This window comes from Camarhynchus parvulus, chromosome 1, assembly GCF_901933205.1.
Source record: "Camarhynchus parvulus chromosome 1, STF_HiC, whole genome shotgun sequence".
Classification (NCBI taxonomy): Eukaryota; Metazoa; Chordata; class Aves; order Passeriformes; family Thraupidae; genus Camarhynchus; species Camarhynchus parvulus.
Genome location: NC_044571.1, coordinates 109,542,654 through 109,561,236, shown reverse-complemented (window position 1 = coordinate 109,561,236; position 18,583 = coordinate 109,542,654).

The window sequence follows — 18,583 nt, the reverse complement described above, 5'->3', positions numbered from 1 at the left end:
CTTTATCAAGAGGAGTCCCCATGAGCTCCCAGCCTTTCTTAGTTCTTGACAGAAACTTGATTGCAATAATGAAGCATTATAGCCACAGGTCTGTTAAAAGCCCTGCTTTTGTTTTTGAAAGGAGTTGTGACAATTGCCTCCCATTTGAATCAATTTTACACAACCCTCACAACAAGTTTTTACTCCGTGATCATTTATTACGCGTTATTACCTGAGCGCTTGGTGACTCCCAGCGCTGCAGAGGACTCACCCTGCTGAGAGCAGCAGACAAATTGATGGGCAAACAGCCTCTGCCTCAAAATATTCTCAGTTAAGGCTCTGGAGTGTGTGTGATGAGGAGAGAGGTGCTCCACCACCCCACCCAGCAGCCAAGGGACACCAGGGCCATGGGTGTGGCACAGCCCTGGTGCTGATCCAGAGGAGCACAGAGGCAGGGACGCTCACACTGGGCACCAAAGGAGCGCCTTTACACCTCCCACTAATAATTAGAGAAGGCAGGCCAGCTTAGCAAGGGTAATTCACTGCCCTGGGAGCAGGATCTCCACCCCACACCATCATAAAGTCAGACTCGGATGCACAAAGACTTTGACTTGTTTCAGTGGTGCAGGAGGGAGACCTAGATCTTTATGCAAATCCTTCTCCTCATTTCAAAGAATCCTGCTTTCTGACAGATTTTAAAGAAGAGACATGTTTTTCTTACATTAATGCAGTTTCCACCTCAGCAAAGCAATGTAGTTTAGGAAATGTCTTATTAAAAACAGGTTCTGTCTTTAAATATCTAAGAAACCTTGCCTAACAAAGCTGTGCTGTATGCAGTTTCTTGTTTTCTTAGCTTATTCTGCATTATCTAACCTACCAAATATTTCAGAAAGATTCTTTTTATGTAAAACCTGCCAACAAAAATCAATGCATAAGTAGTAGAAAAGTAATTTTGACTAGTGCCTGCATTACCTCCAACACATGAAATTTAACCAGCAGAGCTTGAATTCAATGAAAAACATACATATTAAAAATTAAAAACAGCAAGTACAGAAAATTGAATTGAATCAGGATTCTCCTATCACTCAGGAAAACATATGTAAAATGGTTTATTGCACACGAGAGTCCAGACAATACTGACCAAGCCTCTCTTGACTTTCTCTAAAACATTTTTTGCATTAAAAACAACCAGTAAGAGAAGTGATTTATTTCTAAATTCCCTGTGCGTGCAGAGACACACAAAGGTCCTAAAACTGCTGACTAAGATAAATTGCAGGTTGGAATGTATTTAACAAATGATAATGAAAAATGCAGAAAAATATACAGAGGAACAGGAGATAGCAGTGGAATGGAGTACATGACCTGCCTGAGAAGTTACTACACACAGCCAAAGAGCAGATCCAAGTGCAGATAAATTCCCCCAGCTATCAATACCTACAGAATTAAACAGCTATTAAGAGAACACAGTGAATCCTTCAGCTGCTTAGCAAAGATGACTGGCAAACTGGCATTACAGTAGGAGAATCAAACCCTTTTTTTTGAGGCTAAGTTAGGAGAAAAGAATGTGCCGAAATTAAATTATTGAGTAAGAGAGAAGGAGTAGAAAAAGAGAAGAAGCAGAAAGAAAGATTAAACAGGTGAGTATTAATAGTGACACCTCCTGCCAGCATGGCTGCCTGCTGCACTGTGCCTTGTTCCACACTTTGGAGCATCTGCTGTTGGCTGGGATCTGAGGCTGGACACAGGAGGCAATGGACCAGTGGTCCAAGAGAGCAGGGAAATTCCTGCCATCCTCTTTTGTACACAGGTGCAGCCAGCCCTGGCTTTGCTTGGTTTGTTTGCTTTTTAAAGCTCCTCTCCCTGCTTCTCTCTGCAGGGGCATCTCATCAAGCTGTCCCTGCAAGGCTCTGGCAGAGCAGGTCCTACCCAGGGCCAGGGCTCAGCAGCAGCTACAGAGATGTGAGAGCAGCTCATGGAGCAGAGCAGGTGAGAGAAAACAGAACCTGCCAGCCCCCTGCACTCACCTGCCTTCAGGATTTTCACTTTCTCTGCTTCCAGGCACTCCAGACATGAATGAGATGCACCAAAAAATTCCTCTGCCACTTAAGAAAAGTCCAGTGCAATATCAGAAAATTGACATAGAGAATTAAGAGGGGATATTAAAAGGGAACTTGTCTTTGGTGGATAGGAAATAAATTTAATAAAATCTTCATGCTTATAAATTAATCATCTCCTACTGAGACTCCTTCACAGGCTTAATGTTGAATTGTTTGTATGACACTACCACAGTGTGGTGCACAAACACTGGAGATGGAAATAACTCCACAGGGAATTGAAGGAATTATTCTGGAGTGCAGACCTCAATTCACCACTAGAGAATCCATGGTAAAGTAGGACTATCACCATTTAAAAAAAAAAAAAACAATTATAAAAAGAATCAGAAATATAATTTTATCTCCATGTGGGAACTGGCTTTACCATCTGGGCTGAAAAGAAAGAGAAGACACAGCTAACTCCATGATGAGCAGATCCTTCTGGAGACAGGTTTCAATATCCCTCTGTTACCAGCATCCTTCTAATTCTGCATATGACCTGAACCCCTATTCCCTGTGTCAACAGGGCCTTATTATTTTCCTTCCCTGCAAAGTCAGCCTTAGCTCTTCTCCTAAGCCCTGGATTTACTTTGAGAAGAGGCCACCAGGCCAATCAACTATTGACCTGGTGCTGTGAATTTTCCTCCACAGAAGCAACAACTCCAGTTTTTCTCCTGAATGAGTTTTCACAAAATAGGACTCTCATCTTTGAGATCCTCTAATCCATCTAAGTCTTGGCTGAACTGGGTAGCAGTTTCAGAAATACGTGGAAGCAACACTGAGACAGAGCAGGATCATACACTCTTGCTTGCCTGAAAAATCAGCACTAAATTATGTGACTCTAAGCAAAATAAACATTCTGAAATTGAACTATTTTGCCAAAGAAAACTGTATTGATGTCTTCATTCATTTTTCTATTTTTTCGAACTATAACAATATATATAAAAAATCTGTTTTCCCACCCTGGGGAGGTCTGCTTTTTCCAAGAAAATCAGATGAGGAAAGGCTTTCTGATATCTCATCAAAGAAAAAATAACCAAACCAAAACCAATCCTCTATACCTAGCTGGATATTGCCACTGACTCATAGGAATGTGTTCCATTAATCCTCCCTTTTTTTTTTTTTTTTTTCATTGTGCTAAAAGAACTAATATTTTTAGCTAATTAAAATCCCCATTTAGATGTGTCTATCATCAGATGGGAACATTCACTCCCACCTCACGATTTATATTTGCCAGGCTCTTCACCCACCCACCCACCCAGCAGACTGCCAGCCCTGCAGCCTGCCACAAACACACAGATCACAATTTCTGACTTGTTCTGCTCTGCAGTGACCCACTGCACCCCTGAAACACAGCAACCACAGAAACTCTGCTGCTACCCATCCCAAACCTACTCTAATCCTGTGACAGGTGAGCACACAGAAATATTAAAGGCCAGGCTTTAGATTTGTCTTGGTTCTGGTGCACAGCTGTATTTAGAAGGGCATTCAATCATTTAAATCATGTTTATCTTCCTGCACCGAGTGACTTGTGGTATACACCACTCATATTACCCTGCTTAAGCTGGGCTTAACATCAGCAGTTTTCTCTTGGCAGCCAGAAGGGCATCCAGTGGTGACATTAAGCTTTGTTTTTCTGGGACAGCACTAACAGGGATTTCTACCAACCCTTGGCTGTGCACAAAGCACTGTGGTGATGCTGTAAGCCCACCAGCAACCTCCAAAGTCTCCTCAGGGTGCCTGGCAAAGACAGCAGACAGAAGCTGATGTGTGATGGGGAAAAGAGAGAAAAATTTGCAAGGATGCAATGGACTTGGTGGTCTCAAAGGTCTTTTCCAACTTAGTTCTGTGATTCTGTTTGCTTTCATCCCACAGATTCTTCCAGAGCTGCCACTTGGTGGGTTCTTTTGCAAGGGAGAGGATGGGGTGGGGGTGGTGTGTGAAAATTTTGTGTCTCAAGCCATGTCTCTGCTTTGGAAGAGGCAGAGACCAGGTTGGTCACTGTTATACAAGACAACTACGAGAGCTCTGCACTGTCAGATGGAACATACAGGAAAACAGCTGGCCTGCTAAAGGCAGGCCTTACCTGAAGGTAACAGAATGAAGAAAAGCAGCTCTAAAACTCCAGAAAATCCTGAGCTTCAAGAAAAAAAAAAAAAAAAAAAAAGAGGTCTGGTGAGATTGCTCCTGATATTTTTATGTGTTTAATTTGAGCTGTGCAGCCAAGCAGTTTTCCCCACTACCTGTCTTGTTTATAGATGAGTCATCTTTGTGCTGCCACTGCTCTCACCTCCTTCCTTCCCCATCTGTGGCATTTCTTCCATCCATGGTAATATCTACTATTATAATGCAATACCAACAATGTAATATTGCTCTTATAATGCAATATTACTATGTCTGAGCAGTCCCAGCAGCTGATCAAACAACAGATTATGAAAAATAATCTATAACTAAAAGAAAATGCTAAAAACTACCTTGGTTTTACTTTTCCCTCCTCATTTCTTCAAGCCTGTTTGCCTAACATGCACACCAAGGCTTCCAGTGCTTTTTGTAAAAGACCAGATCCTGGCTGCCTTTGGCAACATGCTAAAGAAACACTCATTATTTATTGGATATGACATAGCCTTTCCTACATCCCTGACTCATTCTTTGATCTCTCCTGACAATTTATTTTAAAGAATTTTGCTATCTTGAAGGATTATAACTGGTACATGGTTTCCTTTCAAAAGAATTTAAGAAAAAAGGGAAAAAAAAAAAGAAAAAAAGCCTGAAACATCATTTATGTTTTTTCTACTTTTAAAAAGTTCAGCTAAGTTCACATTCACCAGTTAAGAACTGTTTTCATTTGTTTCCTTTCCCTTCAGAAGCAAACCACCACTGTCTCATGACACCATTATTACAGCATTTGTGTGTGAATTTGTCCTTTCATTTCTTTGATCACGAGGCAGCAAAGACCCTCAGTGTGTCACCTTGGGGTGCTCTGCATGCACTCTAAGCAAGGCCAGTACTCCCATTTTTCTGTACAAAGCCAGAAGGAAACAGCTTCCTGAAGTGTAATGCAGTCTGAGACAGGATCCATGTCCTAATGAGGGTTTTTTTTCCCTATGACTACATAAACAGGAGAGCTGTTAATTTTATTCAGTTATGTAAGCACCTGTCTCAAGTGGGAACATTTCACTGAATCTGTGTGCTGGCTGGTCAAAAGTGGTGTATAACACCACCTTTACATCCTTAGAAACAGAAGTCATTTTCAGAAGATGCAAGTGAGGATCTTTTTTTTCCTTTTTTTTCTTTTTTCCAAGCTCTCCACATTTCCAGAATTGCAATATCGAGGACAATTTTAGTCTTTGCTTCTCTCATTTTGGGCCCACAAAAGAGATATCTGAGTAATACCACAAAGATTCAAAGATTTAGGAACATGCACAGATCAAATTTAACATATTTTTAGCTTTCTGGAAGGATATTTTCATGTCTCTTGAGTCAGACTGATATTAGCAAAGTTGATGTTTCTGATTGCTGTGCACAGTGCAGTGAATCATCTCTGTAAGCTGAGGTGACTCTTAGCAGCAGAGGTTAAAAGTTCATTAAAACTAGAAAATTTCCTTGTTAATTTTCAACATCCAGATAACAAGGGCATTCATGAAAATTTACCAAGAGTCTGCTCAAATCAGAAAGGGCCTACAAGATTTTAACAGTATATCTGGTACTGAATTGCCTACTTTTTACAATGTGATGGCCAGAATATTGCCATTAATTGCTACATAAACAAATGATATCAAGAGTTTGTCTGCTGTTGGAGCACCTACAATTCTGCTAATATGTTTCTTAATAAATCTAGGTTTCTCATTGAAGCCAAGCATTAGAGGAGGAAGTGGTGCAAGCACTCCACAACAAACAGGAAAAAACCCAATATATTCTGCAGGTAGTCATTCATGACCTCACTGAGGACAGCACAGTGCTTGCACAGCATGATTTAGGGATACAGGCAATGTCACAGCTTTCCTGATTTTTCACCGCCATCCATTTCAAATAGAGAAGGATGATGGACTTGTATGTAGTACATGAAATAGAGAAGGATGATGGACATGGTTGTCCACCCCCAAAAAAGTGGTGAGATAATGGCTTAAGCTGATTTTAGCCCACAATAATCTGCAGAACTTCTATCCAGCACTTAAGAATACAACATTGTTTTTGTCCCTTACCAATCTTCCCTCTCAGGCCAGCAAAAGCCTTTTTCCTAAGCAGCATCTGGCTCTTGGTGAGCCTGCCAGAAAATAGGGGAGTTATTCCCTGCCAGCCCAAGAGGGTAGAGAAAACACAAATTTTTACATTTCCATGGAAAGGAAGCAGGTCCTAAAGTATTTTCTGAGAAATTATTTGAGGAGACAGCATTTTTTGGAATGTACCCCAGGAGTCTGCCACGTCAGAGCAATGCCACAGGAAGGCCAAGCGTGAGGAGAAAAAGAAAACTTCTCAAGGGGGCTCAGGTTATGGAGGGGACAGAAGAGAGGATCCAGACATGGAAATCACTCCAGACATGGCAATCACTCCAGATATGCTGGCTGGGGCTGACAAGGGCTGAGGAAGGCATGAGGGCCTCACTTTGACTCAGTTGTTTGTGTGAGGGCCTACAGGAGCCAAAGGAAGGATGCAGGAAGATACCTGATCAGGATGAAGAAAAGAAAACCTTTCTTCCCAGAAACCTCAGGAAGGGCTTTTCGGCTGTTCCTGGAAAATGAGGATTTTTAATATGAAGCATGAAAGTGACATCTCTGTACACAGGAACACAGCTATCTCCCAAAGAAAGATGAGTTGTCCTTGGCACATAACACCAGAAGACACATATCATATACACCGATATTGCAACTGCTCCTTTACCCCTGCAAAAGTGCAGTGCAAGTGGGAGACATTTGGAACTGGCAAAATTGCATTTCTACATGGGACTACACCTTTCTGCACTTCTACATTTTCTGTGTTTGACTGGTTTATGAGAATTATTCTTAAAAGCTGGGACCTCAGACTGAATGGGCGCTGCTGTTTGTGAAGCATGTCTTGGTACAGTCTGTTTTATTTTAATTACCTAGATCTGTAGATTTGTCTTTGTTGCCATGACCTTCACTTTCTGATGTTGTGGCTTTATGACAGCCGAAATTCTATCACTGATATTAAGATGTGGTGCATAACTAATGGCTCTAATATTCTCCTCCTTTATTGCTAGGCCTTTAAATGAAAACGTTATTTTCAAAATCTACCCCAATACCATTGTTCATGAAGTGAATACCATCTTTTGAAAAGTGTTTCCAATCTTTTTTTGCTCGGAAAAATACGCAAATGTTTTATCTCTACCTTAACTTCTTCCTTTATTGGCCTTTTTCTGGCTTTCCTGCGACTGATCCTGCTAAATTTCAGAGCACTGCATGTGCCTAAGACATCCATTGCATATATCCTTTCTCCTGGTCTCTGGTGAAGTTACCTTTTTGTGGTACATTGGTGCTTTTATAGCTATGTCCAAAAGAAAGTGTGCTCCTCCTTTTGCATGTGCAAATAAATGTAGAGTTATATGTCACATGTGGAAAATCTCTTTTTCACATCTTTATTTATATTTTTATATATATATTTGGTAGGGCTGCCAGAGACCTTTCACTTTAACTTGCTGCTACACCTCATGTCCCTCATGGCCCTTGACTAGTGTCTCTGCAATGCCACTGACCTGAATATTCCTGTTTTCATTTCTGCCTTGTGGAAACCTCTGCTCAGCCCCTCAAGCCATGCAGGGAGTCTGGTTTCATTCAGGTGTCAGAAAGGCAGCAGGATTAAACCACTTCAATGGGTGCATGCAAGCACTGACAACTTTTGGGAGAATAGAATAGGGAATAGGAATTAGTGCTTGGATCATAATGCTTTCTGTGCAGGCAACCACAGACCTCACTACCAAAGGAAAAGTATTTGATATCGGGCACCAACTGTGCATTCAAAATAGAAAAGGCAGCAGGCCTTCTCTTGATGAGTTTAAGCGTTCAGGGACACATTCTGTCTGCTTTTGTGCTCACTCTGATTAGTCTCTCACTCCCTTTATATTCCTGCTGTAACTGGGAGGGCAGAATGTGAGTTATACAGCAGTGACATGGATGGCAGAATGCAGTCTACAATAAGCCACAAAAAAAGTACAATACCCCAAAAGAAAACAAAATTACTGGTATGGCAGTGAGGAACACTGACACTGCGTAATTAAATGGCAGGATATTGGTTAAAAAAACCCCACAAATAAAAACCCCCAATATTACATTACTATATTTATCCTTTATTTGCACTCCATTATTTTGCTGCACCTCCCTGACACACTTTATTTCTTAGGATTTTTGGTTGAAAGTGTAGATAAATAATCTCGATTTTATCACTAGAGACACTATTATCTCAATAATAGAGACTTGAATACCCTTTTCTTGTCGTCAGTGGGTGGCACAGAGTGTTTCCAAAGCTCATCTTTTCCACTGTGTCCAGTGCTTTTTCAATGCTAAATCTTTTGTTTTAAGCACACAGAGCTGCATGGCCCAACTCCTGCACTGAGTGACTTAATGTGCTTTAGGTCTTATGAAGAAAGAATTCTCCAGACTTAAGTTGAAAAGACACTTGCCTGAGTCTTCCCCAAATCTGTTACGACATCATTATATCGAAATGGATTAATGTGACAAGAATGTGAATATTCAGGTCAGGGGGTGAGTTCAAATAAGTTTTAAAGCTCACTCCAATTTAAAATTGTGTGAAAGTAGGTTACTCTCACAGTGACTAAAGCTAGGAAATACTGCTGTCCTTTTAAGCATCACAGGGGATGGATGCCAGCATGGCATCCCAAGGAATGGTAAATTCTTAATGTGAGGAATTGGATAATACATCACCTCCAAAGGTTGGGGGAGCGATATGAAAGATTGAAAAGCCTTAAAGGACACAGCTGAAAGCTGGCTGCTGCATATCCTTGAGATGCTCATGCAAGGACTCTGTGATGTACAATGCTAAAAGAAGAGGCAACTGTGGGGTCTGTGGAGACAAGGTAGCTCTGTCAGTGCTAATAAGATGTGAGGTTATCTCACCGCTATGTTTGGGTCAGAAAAACACTGGAGTTTCTCTGAAGACACATGGCTAAAAAGATAATGAAAGAGCTGAAGAGCGACCACTTTTCACACAGCCTTTCCTCAGTGTGAGAAGATTAATGGTAGACTGATATCACTCTGGAAGCTATGCTAAGGCACATGGAAAATGAGGAAGGGATTGGTAACTGCCAGCATGGTTCCACGAAGGGCCTAAATCATACCTGCCAAATTTAGTGGCCTAAAACATCATTGGTGGATAAATGAGGAATAAGAGATGTCATTTACCTGGAGTTGTGCAAAGCATTTGACAGTGTCCTACATGACATGTTTGTCTATAAACTGTGGAAGCTTGGATTTGATGAATGGACCACCCAGAGTAGGAGGAATTGGCGGGATGGTTGCACCCAAAATTGTGGTCAACAGCTCGACATCTCTGGAGAGAAGAACTCATCGTGGCCTTCCAGTGCCTTATGGAATCCTACAAGAAATATGTGGAGGGACTTTTTCCACCAGCATGCAGGTTTAGATTAGCTGTTTGAAAGAAATTCTTTACTGTGAGGGGGGTGAAGCACTGGAAGTTGCCCAAAAAAAGCTGTGGATGCCCCATCCCTGGAAGTGCTAAAGGCCAGGTTGGATGGGGCTCTGAGCAACCTGGTCTAGTGGAAGGTGCCCCTGCCCATGGCAGGAGGGTGTGGAAATGTTGTTTGTGGTCCCTTCCACCCAAACCACTCTAGGATTTTATAGTTTTGTGAAAAATGGCATCTTCATCTCAAGAAAGTGACAAGTTCTCTTTTCTATTTCCCTTTTTCCTTTCTCTGTCTTACTTGCTTAGAATTCAGCCATTATTTTAGGAGACTGTAGAGCTTTCTTGATCTCAGCAAGAACACAATCTTTATGGAGATGTGCAGTGTCCAGGCACTTTAAAATAACAGTCTTTAAAAATCTAAGAAAGAACAACCCATCCCAAAACCTGCATGGCTAGAGGGCTGAATTAAAACTTATTCAGGACTGAGGTTTCTGGTTGGGTCAGACCTGGTCTCCATAAAAAGCACTAGCTAATGGCTCCGTGTCTTTTATTATTATGTTTTTTACCCATCCTTACCTGGCTTGACAGTGATTTTCTTTTCTCTGAGCCATGGAAACAGCAGCATGGGACACAGATCAGTGGCACATTGCCAAACTGATAGTTGGATGATCAATAGCTGAATAGTAAAAAAGAGTGCCTAACCCTTACAAAAGAAAGATGGTAATGAAGAAATCTCACAAGAGAAAGAGAGCTCCTTGCTGCAGCCACAGTCCATATTCTCTTACTCACCATCCCAGCCAAAGTCCATGATGGACATAGAAAGTGTTTCCCCTTGTTTCCCCTGTTCCCTCTTCCATCTCTCCTCCCAACCTTTATCTTTAACCTCTCTTTCTCCAGTCAACCAAAGAGTCAGAAATGTTTTGTTGCATCAGTCAGATATGGTTTTGCTTTTTGAGTTTTTTGTGTTTTGTTTATCCCTTGTATTTTTCTGTTTTGCTCTGACAGTGTAACCTGAGGTTTTGTTTTCACCTCCTGACTTTGGTATTTGCTCTAATCCAAGCCAAAACACAGATCATGATTTTTGAGTGGGATATAAACGAGAGATGACATTTGCCTGGTCCTCTATTTCTGCCCACTGGGGCTGGCCTTTCTCTCAGGGGATGTCCCCAAAGCAGAACAAAGGTGCAATTGGAGTAAGTGTCAACATACGTACCCTTGTGCAGTGACTACTTCTTTCAATAGGATGTAAAAGTTGCCAGAGACTGGTCTAGTCCCTCCTGAGTGTCTTCAAGCTCCTAAGACTTCAAAAGCAGCACATTAATTCCTTGTATTTTAAAATGGGGAGATGTTCAAAGCCAGTCTCCACATAAACCTTTCATGTTTGCAATATAGCAATATTCCTTCATCAGCTGAGTTTCTTCTTCCTCTATAAATAATCTGCCCTTTATTTTTCTAGTTTTACAGGTTAATTTAACCCAACAGGTTGTTCCTTGTCACATTTTCCTTTCTGTCACATTCCAAATTGCCAATACCCATATTCTACACATCAGCAGAACTTATCTGGAACTTTTATACACCCGGGGAAGATGGAGATTAACCATCTCACCTTCTTACTTGATTGCCAGTGGCATTATGCTACCTTTTGCCTGATAAGCCAAACAATTCCTAATCCTCATTTACACAGTCAATAAACTCCTGAACACTTCCCCTTCTCAGAGTCCTCCTTATATTTCTGCATCTTCCAATAAATTGTGCTTACTCTGCTATGGCTGTAGCCCACTACAGACCGGGAGTTTTAGCCCATAAGCAGAGAGATCAATTTTTCCCCTCATTCCAGAAACATTAAAAAACATTTTAAAAAAATCTTCCTTTTTTTTTTTATTTTGGCTATGCAATTTCAATCTGGTCTCCGAACTCAGACAACAGTTTCTAGGAATCTAATAATTATTGGAACATTCTGTTAAAATGTCTCCATCTAATCCAGATCTTTCTTTAAGTGCATGCCCTGAATTCAGTATAACCCTTTAGCCTTGAGGCCCAGGGATCTTCATCAAAGTGGAGCAGACTGGAAACAGTCCCCCAAGTGCCCTGCTGCCTCCCAGTGTGGTGTTTGGATTCACCACAGCAGTGTGACATTTTTAACTCATGACTCAGACGTATTTGCTGGTGGTTCAGCATAACCCCTGACCCTTTTCTGTATAACAGCTTCCCAGCCAGCTGCTCCTCATACTTTATTTATGCAGTTGACTCAGCTTGCCTACGTGAAGGATCGTGCACTTCCCCCTCTTCCGTTTCAGCCCACATTCCCCAGGTTGCAAAAATAATTTTGAATTCTGCTCTGGCTGCCCAGCGCACTCAGCTTCCTCCCTCCCAGCTTGCCCACACCTTGAGGGTGGGGATCATTAATGAGCAACCAGAAGCACAGGGCAGCTCCAACACCACTCTTTTGATAGGAAAGCTGATAATTGCCTTCTGTGTAGAAGTTTCAAACAATTTTACACACACAGACATGCTGTCACAGATATCTGCAGACTGTGCTTTCTTCACTTTTGAGGCTATCAGGAGAGACAGGGTCAGAAAACTTCCCAAAGTCAAGACACAAGGGATTCAGTGCTTCTTCCCTGGCATGATGTAGAAACAAAGTAGGTTGGTTGAAACTATTGTTTCCCCCAAGAAAATCCATTCTTTAAATGCAACTTTGGTCTAGCATCTTTCAATAATTTTTTTTTTCATTGGCTCCTTCAGTTCACAAAATAGGGATCTTGGTGTCCTTCATGATAACCATCATCTCTGACAACACTACACTGATCTCATTCCTACAAGTGGATTCAGATCTTGGATACTCTCTGTGTATTCACTAAGAGAGAGATTACCTGCAACATCACCTCAAATAATTTAGGGAAACAATATATACAAGTCTCCAAAATTACAATTCTGACCTGTCAGTAGTACTAAGAAATTGTGGGAAAAATCTTGTTTCCATATTCCTTGATTAATAATATTTTTAATAAAAAAACCCTCAATTTCAGCTGTACAACGGCTGTACAAATCATCTCATTTTTTTTTTAGTTGGTCCCAAATCCATTATTATTATCTTTGTTGAAAGAAAGAGTTTTTTTAAAAAGTCTACCTTTAAGAAAAGAAAAAAAAAAGAGTGCCACTTTTACTCCATCCTGCCTAGTCTCAGCACACATATAACTTAATTCAGCATGGACTCACAGTACATTCCAGACCCATCAAGACAACTTTGCTCATAATGTGATTTTCAGTGTTTGTGAGAATAGGTTATTGGTTAAACAGATGGGGGAAGAAGGGAGCGAGGAGAGCTTTTGAAGTTATGAGATCATAGAAAATTTATTCTGATGGTTGAATCAAGGGACTTGAAAACTGGTGATAAAAAAAAAGGATTTTGCAATTTCTCATGTCTAGTTAAATTTGTATCTACTCAGGGCATTGCCCTTATCCTGCAGCTGAAAAACCTGTAAGACATCCAAGGTTATACTGCAGCAGGGCACCTTCCCTGGCTTCTAATAAATTTAAATTAAGAGAGCCCTGAGTTATTGAGACAAAAGCTGAAATAGTCTTCTGTCTGACAGGCTCAGAAAAAGCAAATGATCCCACCTGAAAGGATGCATTTTGCTGAATGGGCACTCTGGAGTCACTCTGCTAAAATACACTTAAAGCGATGTCAAGATAAATATCCTTATTTGTGTTTGCAATTATAATTTATACTCAATATATAGCACCAGATAGAACAGAAGAAAAATGACCTTTATAACACGAGGTATTCAGAAACAGCAGCACCAGAGGATAACTAAAAGGTTCCCATCCGCTAGAAAACAGCTCCAAAGAAAGATATTTTTTTGATTTTGACTCAGCTGGTTGGCAATAGGGATTTACTGGGGCTATCCCAGGTCCTTGCCTCTAAAACCCTGTGCAGGGATCAGCCCCAGCTTGGTGTCCTGGCAAAGGCCAAGTTCCCAGAGCAAGGGACATGGCACCAGGGACATGGAACAGGGACATGGGCATCACCCCCTGCCCCCAGGTTCTTCTGTTCCCCCTGTCTGGCTGCCCACCAGAACCAACAGTTCTCTGACCGTGTAAGAGATGTCCTTGCTGCCTCAAAAGCTGCAGGGACTGATAAATTGCCTTTCTTCTCATTCCAAGGATTTCTCTTCCTCCCCTGGCACACAGAACATAATTTCTATCATTCTGCATCTGCAGGAATTCTCATTAAAACTTCTGGAGCACTGTCCTTGTGATTATCCTGTTTTTCTAAAATTGAGGGCACGCTTAGGGAAAAACAAAGACTGTTCGTGACTTTCTCAGAGCAATACAATGCATATGCAAATAAACAGATAAAACTCTCAGAGATGAAGATAATTTAGAGTTTCTTAGAGAATTTCCACAGCCCAAATAGACATAATTCTACTTGCTTGCCCCCAACTACAAGCAAAATGTCTTCCTTTTTACAAGTTCAGTCTTCTGTTGTCATGAATATTACCTGGAAATAGAGATGCCAAAAACCAAGCTGCAGTTTTAAAACCACGGGTATATGCCAATAAATTTGTTTGTCAAAAGGAACAAGAAAGGGGCTTTATAAGAGCTATAGAAGTTTAGTATTCAAATGCTGCTCTAGATATTTGAATAACTAAACGAGGAGATAGATTATCTCCCTTTTATAATTTCAACAATTTTGATGTCAACTATTTCACCCCACTTCAAAACCCAGACTTGCAAATTTATTTGGCCTCACAAACCACCTGTCCCAATGAACAGCATCATAGACATGACTTCCAGGTAGGGCAGGTATCATAACCCAAACCTACAGATAAAACTCCTGCTTCTGTCCAAGGGGGTCACACTTCTTTCAAGCTACTGGGTTGGAGTATTTTTTAGACAAAGAATTCTCTCTTGCAACCACAGCTTCACTAGGCCACACTGACAGTAAAATAACAATAATAATGGTAAAATTCAGCAAAGCATAAAAACTTGTGGAACAGTAATAGTGATGCTTCTGCCATTTTTATGGGGCACTAATCTGGTTGCCTCATATGGAAGCAGATTATGGGCTCATAAAACAGCACAAGGGATCCATGGTGTAATGCCTTTAGTAGGTACAGCAGCAGCTTTACTACAGCTCCCCTCTTGACAAGCTGTATGATGTATCATGAGAAGTATAAATATAAAATCATTCTAAATTTTATTTGATTGTGATTTCCTCCTTATCAGGACAGAAAGAGATCGAAGGAGAGCACAAAGTAGCAGAGACAAATGCAAAAGCCCAACCTATAATAAAAGCTAATGCTCTCAGCTGCCTAACTGTAAAAATATTTCTGCAGATGCACGGAACACTAAAAGTATTTACACAACTCGTACAAATTAGCAGGTTTAAAAGCAAGTAATCAGCTATACAATAGGAAAGAGTTAAAAAAAAAAGGCAGAATTAAGTAAATTGAGGTATCCCTCCAGAAGCTGTCATTTGCGTTACATCAGCTCGTTTCATTTGTATGGAAGAATATCAAAACCATACCTCTGAAATGACAAAATTATGCATTTTATGCCAGCCTAGGAAAAAAAAGGGAAAATGACAATTTTGCTTGATTGCATATTTTTTCTGCTCTGTTTACAAAGGAGTAATTATACATATTTCATTTTACATATTCATACAAAATGGATACTAACAGAATAAGACTCAGCAGCTACAAAGACTGACAAACAAGATAGAGTGGCTGTATGTATCCAATGCTCAAAAAGTCTGCTGAACATCTTTTTGCATCAGCTACCAATATAATATCATAGTATTGTTTCTATTTCTTTGTGTCATTCTGAATTTAGAGATGAGACAAGGACCTGTTTTTATTTTAGTTGCTGTTATTTAGTGTGTAGCAGCATGAAATCCAGGTCTGCAATTGTAGTAGCTTGTTTCTAAACACCACTGCACTTCTAAATAAAGCCTGAATCTCTCTGATCATCCATGATAGAGCTGTGAAAATTGAAGCTACTTCCATATTTTTTTTAAAAAAAACTTCTTATTGGACTTACAGTATAGTTTCAGAGCAGTTTGGAGGGATTGTAAGAGAAAAGTTGTTATTGTGCCATACTTCAATAGCAATGCAATTTTTGACAGAGCCTTATGATGTACAATCTGGAGGTATTTGAATCTAGTTGCAAATTCAGCCCTACCTGGCTCCATTTAAATGCTGGTTGGAGTTTCAGACTCTCCTGCTGCCTCCCTCAAGCATGTCTCAGGGTTGTGTGGAAGGCCCTTACAGAAGATGCAATCAAGAAGAGCTCTCCACTCCTCCACCCTGCTAAATTACTGCTGGTGTTCCAGAGTTCAGACCTTCAGGCACCAGGAGAACAAACACCTTCTCTGAGGAGTCTCTAAACTGAAACCTAAGTTGTGCAAATGTCCAATGCATTTCTTGTTCACGAGCTTGCTCTCTGAAAATGGTCTCTCAAACTTCTGAAAGTGCTGCAAACTTACTTTCCCACGTATTCTCTTCCACCTCACCAGCCCAGAAACCCCATGAGTCGACTGTTACCTTGTCTGTTTTCACATACACAAGTAAAAAATATTCACCATTTTCACCTCATAGTGCCTGATTCTGTCTTCAGCCACAGGATTTTTTTTTTAATAGCAGAATGAAATTTGTCTAATAAATTAATTGAAACAACAATCCACCAAGTGCTTTAGATTACAGATGTTTGCAAGCCTTGCTTCCAAGACTCTGTCTCCAAAATAGACACAGGAACAAGGGAATGAACTTTTCAGATATTTTGAGGGTTTTATACTGAGCAGGAAGCAATGTTTCTGGTGAGATTGGGGTAATAAAATACTTCTGCATTGAAAGTGGGCTTGGTGACAGCTGTACATGCAGAAGACCTGGTGGAACATTATAAAATGCACCACGAATGTAAAGGCCAAACCTGTAGGATGTTAAAATGCACATGTCCACCAGAATCAGAGAAGTAAATAAAGGGATCTGTTAGCAAACAGAAATGCAGTTAAATATATGTCACAAACAAATAAAAGAGTACCTAAAAATCTTTGAGTTTCAGCTGCTGGATCGTCTCTGCCCCTCAACCCTGCCTTTCAGTGTCCTTCTCTTTTACATAAGCAGAAGTAAGGCTGTGTGGCCTGGGCAGCAAAATGTTATTGCAGGGGTTTGCATCAACCAAGGAGCTGTCTAGCAGCAGGATAAACTGCCACAAAAGCAAAGTTATCTTACTTTTATGTAAATTCCATCTTTGACCTGCATGCAGCTGACGGTGCATATTTTATTGTGTTCACTGGGTTTTCATTAGACTCCTTGTCATTTGCTGAGAGGTTTTTTAACTTCATTTAAATCTCCTTGTGCCTCAGAAATGTCAATAAATGTCATTGTTATCATCAGTTTTGTCCTGGGTTGACTTTTCTGAGTTTTCTGTCTCTGGATTTGATTAAAATTGGGAAATAAATAGCGAATAACATATCGATTGCAGGCTGGGAAAGGTTGCAGATAATTTATTATCTGTGAGCACGATATCAAGGTTTTTTCTACCAGAATCTTCAGACTAACAAAATTCATTCTGATGGAAAAGTGGGGTTTATAGCTATTCTTTAGTGCAAAGTAGTTTTTCAAGTCTTTGCTTGGTCATCTATAGACCATAAATCAAGCTAAGATCAATGGTAGTTACCTCACACTGTTAGTTTAGCAGACCTTAAAAAGGAAGCTATTAGAGATTATTAAGCCTGAAATCACAATGCCTTGCTTACAGGGTAAACAAGAAAAAAACAAACAAGGAAAAAAAAAAAAGAAAAAAATCCCAACAGACATTCCCTGTGAACACTAATCTAAACCATAATTCACTGTATTAGCAGTAATTTCATTATACTGCTTTATCCAGTCTTACAGAAGAGTAATTATTTGGAGCTATATGTCTTAAACTGACATTTTTACAATCTCCAATACTGCATCACTAGCCAAGAGAATGAAAACTTAACTCACCAGCATATGCTTCTGCACTTTTCATCATACCAATGAACCCTCAAGAATGTTCCTGCTTTCAAATCTTTCCATGACTGGGAAAATCTGAGCATAACAATGGCAATGATTTAGAGACAGCAAAATGAGACAAAACCAGATAAGACATCAATCAGGCCCTTCAGTCTTTGCTGTTTACGTCTCAAAGAGTACCTGATCTAATGCCCATTTAGTCTAGAGGAGCTCATTTACAATTTCAATTGTAATTACAGTCAGAGCCTTTGCCTCTGACTGCTGTCACAAGAGGAGACTGCTGGTATTACAGCAAACTGAATTAATAATCAGAAAACATATTAATGTGTCTGGTGGGCTGAAGAATCACTGTTATATTTTATTCCCCTGAAATACCAACAGTGCTGCTGTTTATTAAGGACAGCTCAGGCAGGCAACTGTTCTATCACACACCAGGAAAGAATTCCAGGATGTCCAGAGTTCCAGAAAACCTATAAGAAGCACTACCAGGAGAGAGATCTTGGTGGAAACTGGAGCCCAATAACACACCCTGTCCCCACCTGTGGCCTGTCAGGATCACAGTCTGTGGCTGTGCCATACTTCAATATGAATTGAATCTCTGTGGCTCAAGTGGGCTTGCAGACTGGATGCCAATGAATGCCACTAATGCCAATTCCCAGTAGCACAGAAAAAAATGTATTACACTTTTCCAGAACCATCTGAGACACCCCGTTTCCATCATCCCTAAATCCCTGACAGCCTTTAATCTGCTCATTCTCGCTCCGCTGAAGGGAAGGAATCCACATGTTGCCTCAGATGGGATCACTTGCTAAGCAAGTTAGAACTGGTGTTGTGATTACTGTAGCATCAAATTCAAAAGACCCTGAGTTATTCCAGCAGTTCTCTGGATTGAAC